We start from the raw sequence: 10220 nt of genomic DNA on the forward strand, positions 1-10220 counted from the left end.
CTTAAGCTATGTGCAAGAGAAATTGCAATTGATCTCTAACAAAACTGCAAATCCATAGTCTCAGTTCTCCCTGTTTAATTTCAAACCAGAATTAGTTTTCACCTGAAGTAAAGAAAGTTCTTACTATTTTCTTAAACTCATCTATCTTGAGGTTCTCTGTATCATTGAGAAGGGAAACTGGGAGAAAAGTGCTCGTTTAATTCTAGTGTTAAATCAAATGGAAGTTTATTGCAGGTAGTCCCAAAACTCAACCTCTTCAAGTGTCATTTTTTGGGGAACTTTCAAACAAAAATTGGCTGGACTTCTTTGGTTTTGCTTTCTGACTCAATGATTTTAGTTGCTTTGCGACAAATATGAAAGTAACCGAAGTTGGCTTTGGGTCTCTCATTGCTTTGGTTAATTCCCTGTTTTCTTAGAATAAGCTTTATTGGTTGAAATAAAGGAGAAAAGGTAAACCAGGCCAGAAGAACCCTGTATGAAAGTTCCAGACATTTGAGAAACCAGATTTCAAACATGGAAAAAAGCATGGAATATGCATTACCTTATATTTAATAAGTGGTTTCACAAGATAAGTGAATTCTGAATTGATACCTAAGGATGTTTGCATGGGGGGGATAAATATTTCCACTGCTTTTAAATCTATACCCTTTTTTCCTATATTTGCTGACATTTTACTTAATTTTTCTAATTAATACTAAGATTTTTGGAGAATTTAAACCAGAATAGCTTTCCCATATATACTGTGTAACAAATCAATGATTATCAGTTTTTGTGGCAGATAGGGTAATATACGGCATCATTAATGTAAATTAATGCTTTTGGAAAACTAAATACTAGCTTGAAATATTTTCTACCATAATTGCTGGTTTTAATGCTTTCTTAGTCAGACTAAGCTTGAAAAGTAACTCCTTGTTTGGACCTTTTTCCATCCATGAGACTTTTATAATTGTTATATTGCTTCTCTTTCTTTCTAGAGTAGTGTTGTATCTTGGAGCAGAATTCTCTACCATATGGAAATTTTGGCTACAGGTAAAACCATCAGTATATAGTGTCTTAATTCAGGCAAATGTGTGTGGGAAGGTGGAGGAAGGAAAGAAATACATCCATGAAGTACAAGACTGAGCAAAGATACTGAACTTAGCATAGGGCTCTGCTGAAACTAATTAGTCTTATGAAATGTAAGCATAATTAGTCCACAAACAACACTGTTATTCCAGCTCTACTTCCTTTGAGATTGGAGCTGCATCTCTCGCATACAGTATGTGAATTAGTATGGTGCCATATTAATTCTTAGTGTCACTAGCTGAGGGGCCTCTATAATGTGCAATTTATTGAACGTTATCGAAGTTGGGAGAAAGGGTGGAGTTAAGCCCATGTATTCTGGTTGTCAGGATATCCCGTACCTTTGAGGAACACTGTAAGGAGAGTGTCTTTCTTGTCACAGTGCAGATAGTGCTTTAGTGTATTGCTCCAGTAATCTGAAGATTTGCAAAATACTAAGTTTAATAACTTTAGGTGCTCTGCTACAACAGAACTTGAGAGAATTACTTACAAGCTCCTTAGGCAATGACCAGCAATTCTGTGTCCAACAGAAACTTCCAAAAGATGTTTTGGGGGAAGAGAAGCAAAATGGAAAATGCTCAAATGTGAAACCTAAAGATACTTTGACAAAACCATGGAAGTAATTGGAGTTTATGTATATGCTTAGCATATATGGCTTACAGTAAGTAACCACTGAAAAAGTATAGGTGCATTCTGAAACAAAACATTGGTAGAATACATAAGAGTAATTCAGATTAAATACTTAACATATGGTAGTTGCAGCTTTTTTGGATGTAGGACCCTAACTTGGCCACAGGATGCAGCTTCATAACTGCAGTTTGCTGTATTGTTCTTAGTAGAAGAAACATGCATGACAGTTCTACTTTTAAATCTGGCCCAAGGAAGAGGCAGCATTAAAACTGTTTTGGTTCTATTATCAATAATACATTTAGAGATTAATCTGAGCATTAATTAAAAGGCATGAATAGATTAAACGAGATTAAATAGAAATCAGTTAATTCCTGCGTGTTTGATCGTCAGCACTGAATAATGGCCTTGGAGATCTCAACTCAGTTCTTTTTGGAAGATTGTCCAAGAGTGACCTGAGGTGTATTCTTGGAGCCTAGGTGTGATAATACATGGAATGTTAGTTAATTTGCCTCTCTAGTGATTCAAAAAATTAGCAATACTACAAACGCGATATACTGTATGCAACTTCAGTGCCTTTGTGTAGAATGTGGCTTTTCATGTATTACATCTGGCCTTTCCAGTCTCCTCTTAAAAGAATGCTTTTTACCAAGCAGCTTCATTAAAGTTCATCTGTGAGTCTGACAGACGTTTTCTGCCCATCCTTAATAGTTGCATTGATGCATCCATGGAGCCACTTTCAACTTTGATTGTCATTTTAATATCCCATGACAGTGCTTTTTACTGTGGTCTCACTGTCGTGCCATAAAATAAGCATCAGAAGTACAACATATGCAGTACTGATTATGGTCATGATTGCTTGGTTCCAGCAAGGAGTTTCTGCCATCAGCAGTCTGTCCATCTGGCTTTTAGACTTGGCAGCAACACAGACACGATAATGATGTTTCCTTTCAAGCACAGGCAGGATCCACTGGGGATGCAGGTTGTTTAATAATGGTTTTGCTCTTTCTTCAGAAGACATTATACCTTTAAATAAGAAGATGTCTATGCTAGAATTTAAGGTTTAATATGACAAGAAGTCTCCTTTGTACAGAATCTTTGCAGCATAATGCCAGTAATCACTGGAAGATAGACTTAAGACATGATATATTGAACAGAACCAGATTAGTGGTGCCCAAGGTCTGGGTTTCTAGGAATCTGTCTGCCATGCTATCTCATCTGTTTTAGAATGATTCTCCTGTTTTTCTTTATAACTGGTGGTACTGAATATAGAGGTGCCTTGAATTTATATTTTGCTTTGTTTGTCTTCCTTTCTTAGCCTACTCCCAGCTGTGACTGTTGCTATGAAACTGGCCATCAAGGCTTTCAGAAAACTCTTCTCCCCCAGAACAAACTCAAGTATTTAGAAGTAAATAAGCAGCTCAGGAGGGCAGGAATTGCTAATTCCTGAAGACTGCAGTATTGGAAGAAAGCCTTAGTACAGTCTATTGTGGGTTTTCTACAGAGCAGTGAGGGACAAGTCAGCAAGATATGTGGATGATACATTCACAGTGTATAGTACAGAAAAGTTCCTCTAGTGCAGGATGAAGGCTCCTGTGTTCATAGAGATCTATATGTCTAGAGGAAAACTATAGGTAGGACTTTTACATTGCTGTCTGCTTGGTGAGGGCTGAACTGGCCTGGTAGCTTATTGATAGTAAGCCTGATCTTTACTCATGCATGTAGCATCATAGCCAGGGTTTTATATATGATGACTTAGGAAAGCAAATTGGGCAGGATTGGCCTCAACTTGTATCTTGTATAGTGAAGATGTGGGTGCTGCAGGTTTTACAAGGAGCTGGCATGGGCTTTCTGAATAGTAGAACATACCATGGTAGAACAGATTGCAATTCAGAAAATGTAAGAACAAATAGAACACTGGCTAGCACTTATGCTGGCTATGTCTGTACTGTGCAAACACCTTGTCTGGAATTTCAGAATCAAAGGTATTGTTCACTAAAGAATTTTGGTACTGGTGTCCACATAATACCATCAGAATCAACTGGAATAGCTAAACTGTGCTTCATCCTACCTTAAAGCTGGGAGGGCTTAAAAACCTGACAGAGTGAAATAGATCATTCCTCTGGGGTTTAGGAAAGGTGCTGCAGTGATGTGAAGTTTTATGGGAACAGCAACAGACTGCTGCTTCCTTTGGTTTTCATTTCAAAATCCCCAAGAATTTGCCATTTCAGTGTTGTACACAGAAGGGCACTCATGGCAACCCACAGATATGAAAGGCTTATGAAACAAATGTTCTCCATTCAAAAGACATCAGATTACTTCTCTGACTCAACTTTATCAGGAGTCTCATTAGCAATTTTTATGCTTCCACCTAGAACAGGCAAAAACGTTCCCACTTGTATTCAGCACAAAATACTTGAGCATAAAGGGAAACAGACTGAGTTCTCCCAAAAACGGAGACTGAAATTGTCAGTGGAAGGCAGTGAAGCTCTGTGACATTCTGCAGTGCCACCCAGTGTCTTTTAATCCATCTTTCAGAACTTGCGGTACGTCTCCACCTAACCATGCAACTGCACATTAACCTTAGAGCAAAAGGATTTAATGGTTAAATGTCTAATCAGTAGTTGATGATAGATAATACATACGTTTGTGGCTTCCCTTATTCAAAGCTAGTCTTTTAGATGGTCAGGTAGTCATCTTGTCTGAAGTAAATACTTCAGGGAAAGAGGGTATGGTTATCAATAAACTGAGTCCTGGAGTCTCGTTTAACAAAAGCTCTCTAACTGAGAGTTAGCAGATGATGTTTGTCCCTGTATGAGGCGATGGGAAGTCAAGTCACTGCCTTTCTGGCTCTATGGTTACAAGTGCTGTCTAGACAAGGACTGCAGAATTAGGCTGTCTTATTTTCAATGGACTGCCAAATGTATATATCTATTTAGGGTCAATGTCTACTGAGTCGTGTGAGACTAGAGTTGAATCCCCATATCTCGGACCTACTTGAAAAGCTGTTTTAGTTCTTTGCTCCATTTCACTCACCCTAAGAATTTATCAGTTGTTGCAAATCCTTGCTAAACTTGGCCTGCAGCCCAATCCTGATTCATTTCCTTTTTAAGCAGAATTCCTACCCATGTATGTTCTAATATAATGGGCTGTAACCAATTAATCACACAGCTATTAATGGAAGTACAAGGCCGTACATCGCAAGCTTGTTAGTTTCACTTAACCATGTGAATTTGTGTTGGGTGAAAAGGCAAAGCATCAGTCAGGCTGACAGACACAACCTCAGTCGTCTTCTGTGCTGCTGCCCTTACCATTGTTCAGTGCCAGGGAGCATTCAGCATAGCATCTGGCAGTGAGAAACCCCTCCGAACAGATCAGGTAGCTTAATGGAATTCTGTACCTTAGCTGAAAGAATGGCAAGAAAATGCACCGTGAATGCAAACACGAAATTACTGTATGAATGTTACACCTTTTTATAAATAGCTTCCTGCCAGAAGTGAGCGATGGGAAGCACATTAGCATGGGGGGGTTGCGTGCCGTTAATGATCTGAATGCTAAGGATTTTTTTTTCCTCCTGACAGCACGGAATTGTTTTCTAAATTTTCTAGGTATGTGGAATAGGTGTTTGACACGAGCGATTAAGGGAAGCTGTTTAGAATTGCAAAATGAATTAAAGCTTTAAAATGTCTCTACGCAGTTATAGGCAGCAGCAAAAGTCCTGGGATTGGAATAATGAGCGAGGAAATTGATTCTTTGAAAGGAGAAACATTTGAAACCAGAAATAATCTTCCAATTTTACTTGAGTTAAATTGCTTTTAGTTCTAGATGCTCAACAGTGATGTTGATATACATCAGCAGTCTCACAAATAGGGGGGGTTTTGGTATGTTAGAAGTTTTTGAAATGCTGAAATCCCCTTTTTGAAGATTTTGGGGAGTTATGTTCAATGCATCTTTGGAAAACAGGCCAATGCCTTGAGGCTTAATTTCACGTTTCCCACAGCAACCTTTACATGCCAGCCAGTGGAAATAGCATTGGAGTTTCTCCATTGAGAATATTAAGCATCTAGGACAGTTTCTAGCTTCCTAATCCTGTTCCCCCTGCAGAGAAACTATTCATCATTTTCAGTGTCATGCCTCCATATTGCTGATCACAAACTTCTTTACAAGGATGAGTGTCATTGTCTCTGCTTACCTGGGAGGAACTTGCAGCACAGAAATGAGGAATGATTCATCCATGTTGCATTAGTGGTATGGTGACTGAGACTACTACTTCCTGATGGCTTATGCCATAGTCGTATCCTCCCGTAAAGGGTGGCTTGGAGATGATCTCTCAAGGGCTAAGCTCACATTTTGTATTAAAGCAAGAGGGAAAACCACTTCAGACAGAATTCCTTGTCACTTGTCCTGAAAGGAGACCCTGACGTTACTTTCTAATTTTCCCAAACTTTCATTTTGTTCTGTTGCTTTGGTTCTTGGACAGCTTGTTGTTTAAAAGCATAACTAATGCTCTAGTGCATGAGGTGAAGATCTACAAGTCACCGTGAGGACCCTAAAGCTTTGCCAAGCTGCACCTGACCGAGCTCACACAGCTGGTTCCACTAGCTGTGAATGACACGAATCACAAGGTGGGTCCTGGCTCCACCAGAGCTGCTCCGTTGCTGTACCAGCCGAGTCTGAAGTTTCTCTGCAGCATTTGTGCCACAGGAGATGGCTTCTTGGAAGTGCAGATTATTCCTCCCTCCAGCTTCATGGACAGGCTCAAACCCTGCCATTGGTGGGCAAGAAGGTAAGAGGTGGTAGAGCTATGGATGGAGAGAAATGAAGGATTAGAAAAGCCAAACCTGGGGGTTTCAGTGCGCAGTGGAAACCCCTGTGGCTCCAGTTGCAATCCCAGCCGGGGTCATTAGGTAGCATGGTTTGCTAATGCGCTGAGAAGTTTGGAGAAATCTGTGGTAACAAGGGAGAAACATAAAGCTTATTGATAATTGTGTTAATCCTATAACAAATCGTGCAGATCACACTTTAATTTAAAGATATGCCTAAGGCTAAATAGTGTTCAGCTAAATTAGCAATGGAATGGCTGATGGAATAAATAAGGAAACTGGTTAAGATTAGAGATGAGGGGAGTCTGGTTGAATGGCAGCTCACAGATGGGTGTGATGAAGTAGAAGACTGGTAGCTTAATGTCTTAAAGCATCACAGTTTGACTGGAGAGGTATTTGTGGTTTTGGTTCCAGATGAATACTGAGGTAGTTCAGTCCTCCTGGAGACATGGATCACTGTATATGTGAGGCTTGCAGAGATGGTAGCTCTTCCTACACTGGACATTTCCAGATGCTGTCTGTCCCAACAGCCCCTGTAGGCCACTGCTTCTCTGACCACAAAGGACCAGAGCCAGTGGCATTAGTTTCTGTGCTGCACTGAACTGCTCTCAGCTTATGCAAAGTCCTGCGTGTTTGGAATCCAACCTTTATTTGCTCTGGTTTAAAGAAATGCTGATGTGTCTGTTCTGTGTACTTGCAAGGTAGAGCATACTGAGGAGTCCGAGTCCAGCAAACTTTTTAAATGTGCCTATTTGAGTGGGATGGTTTGTACATTGATTAAATGTATTTGTAAGGTCTTTTCTGGATGGAATTAAATGCTTTGAAGTGATAATCATTTGGGAAGGAAAGTGGAGATCAGTGTGTTATTGTAACCCACTCTGAGGCACCGCTGCCAAATGCTGCTTCTGTCTAGGTGGTGATTACTGCAGTTCTTTGTCATCCTATCAATTCTGCAGCAAATATCAGTGTGGCAAATGTGCTAAATATACTTTTTAAAACCACAGAGTAGGATTGTGAACAACAGTGACAAGGATGTCCATCCTTACATGTGTATCTGCAGGGATCAGGTGCTGTGCTCGGAGGAAGGGAGATTTGGACTGTGGAGAAGGGAAGGGACACAGTTGGATTGTCTGCATGAGGTTTTGGTTCACAATGGGAGTGATTTGGTTCACAATGCTTTCAACAACAGTCAGGCGCTCTGGGACAGCCTGTGTTCACCTGGTGCCATGGCTCCCACTTCAATCAATAAAAGCAGGAATACTGTGCTGCTGTGGTTTGTCTCCTGTCTGAGGAATTTCCTGAGGAATTTCAGGATGCGTTTCCTCTTCTCCATCCTTTATGACAAGTGATAAGGAAAAGAAATTAACTGAAAATGTTCTCCATATCCCCTCTGCTTAGACTTTGCTTCGGGGTGCAGCTGGGAGGGAGGCTGCTGTTCTGAGCCACAGGCTCCAGTAACACAAGGCAGCAGGGGGCCCTCTGTTCTTCGCTATCTTGCCCCTTGGGCTCTTCTTAGACATGACAGCAGATTTGTTTCAGAGTAATTGGGTTGGGCCTTAACAATGACCAACTTAAGGAAACCCACACCAATCCTGAAGATGATGTTTCCTTTAGCTGCTTCAGATATTTAATATTATGGTTTTCCGTGTTTGACGGACCCTTCTATGGCACACTTGACAAATTTCCAAGTCCATTTACTTTGAGTGGCCAAAGCACCCTTAGCAAAGAAAATCTTGTGCTTTTTCTGACCTTCCTTATACACTGCAGGAACCAGGGAATTCTGTTCCTTGCAATGCACTCCTGAAGCTCTCTTGTTAGATTTGAGCCTGTTTGCCTGGGTGGGATGTAGAGAAGTTCTAACGCAGCTCTAAAAATCCAGCTGCCATGCGAAGACATTGGTTTTGATTTCATTTCTTTTGGGGCAGGGGCAGAGGGTCTCATCTCCCTGGCTGAGGAGCAATAGCAGAAGATTTTACTTTGCTTCTGAAAGCTCAGGTTCAAAGAAAAACATGACATTCTCAGTAGGAGCCCAGGTTTCTGAATAACATGCTTTTTGTGTGTGTGCTCTTCATTAAGCTGGCAATCTGTTCTTGTTCTATGTGATGAGACAATAAAACACAGACAGAGTTGAATACTTACTTTCTTTCCACGATTTTCATGTCTACTGGAAGGTTTCCCTTAGGTCTGAGATAGATTTTTTGCCTGCTACGGTCATTTTGTTCTGGGTCGCATTGGAGGAATCTATGACTAAGCAGGTACCCTGGAAACCCTTCCAAGCGGGCTGTATACTGTGCTTCAAATTCATCTAAATATCATATCTATGGACAAAGTGGAACGTACAACACTTGTTGTTCTTTTTTTAAAGCACTGATCCTCTCTCCTACCAGCTGAGTGGCCTTTTTTCCCCTCCTAAAAAGACAGGAGCATAGGTGGACACTTGATGTTTCAACTCAGCCATGCGTGCTTGCTGCTTTTATTCTTCCTTCCATTAACTCTCGCAAGATTTGGCACAACAAGAGCATTATATAAGACTAAATAATTCTTACATAAAGCTGAGTGAATGCCTTTCATCGAGTACGGGGTGCTTATCGTGGCTATAAGTAAAAATGAATCACTTCCTTTTTAAATGGGAGCTTTAAACCTTGTATTTTGTGTAGTTAATTGCCACGAGCCAAAATAACCTTTTGAGCTCTATGAATTTTCACAGCTGCAGACGGGAGGAAAAAAAAACCCCACACTGATAAATAGAGACTTAGGGATTTCTAAAAGAAACGATTCCCCAACTGCCTCTTTTAGCACAAAGCCCAGCTCATGTTTGCCAGGATGTTAAATGTTCCTAGCACATGTCTACAGCGCCAAGAACCTCAGTATCATCTACAGGATAGAATGAGAAAGAACAACTCAAGGGCAGTGTGAATTTGATGCTTTAAGAAGAGGCAGCAGGTCAAAAAGCACAGATAGTTTAGCTATTGATGCAAGCTCACAGGCCAAGTAGATTCTGGGTTTAGCAGCTCAGTAACAGAGTTGTGGAAGATCAGTCCACTGACATGTTACTGTATATAGGGAAATACAGGGATGTACCTTGTGCATGCTTTTAAGATAAGGGTATAACTATCTGTATTACAAGGCAAGATGAGTACGTGAAATAGAAATCAGCAAATCAGGAAGCTGGGAGGAAAGATCATTTCCACTCTCCTTGAGGAAAGTGAGAACCAGTACTGGGAAAGAGAGGAGGCTGCAGAAACAGTACTGGGACTGCAGCCATAAACCCCACTTGTGCTGGAGGAGGAGTTCTTTGGCCTGGCATCCTCCTTTCCTATGGGATGGTTAGCGCCTGGTACGAGAGTGAGTTCCTTGCTTCAGTGAAGGACAAGCAAGAGCAGGAGTGAAGGAGCTGGTGAAGAGCAAGTTTGTGTAGGGAAGTAGGAAGACATGGAAACAAAAGGGAGGTTGAAGGTCAGAAACCCACTGGCCATCATGTTAATGAGGAAGAGGAAGGAAAGGGAGCGAAGCAGAGAGAAACACTTGGTAAATACCAGATGAAGCAAACAATCTCTGTTGGGTGCTAAAGAGGACCTAAGGCTGGAGAGAAGGCTGAGATTAAAATATTCTGCTAAAGCAGCATGATAAATCATCAACACAGAAACTGAAATCCTCCATGGGCAAACACAGGAATGAAAAGTATGGGATATAGTCAGTATATTAAAA

Source organism: Strigops habroptila, chromosome 8, assembly GCF_004027225.2.
Source record: "Strigops habroptila isolate Jane chromosome 8, bStrHab1.2.pri, whole genome shotgun sequence".
NCBI lineage: Eukaryota > Metazoa > Chordata > Aves > Psittaciformes > Psittacidae > Strigops > Strigops habroptila.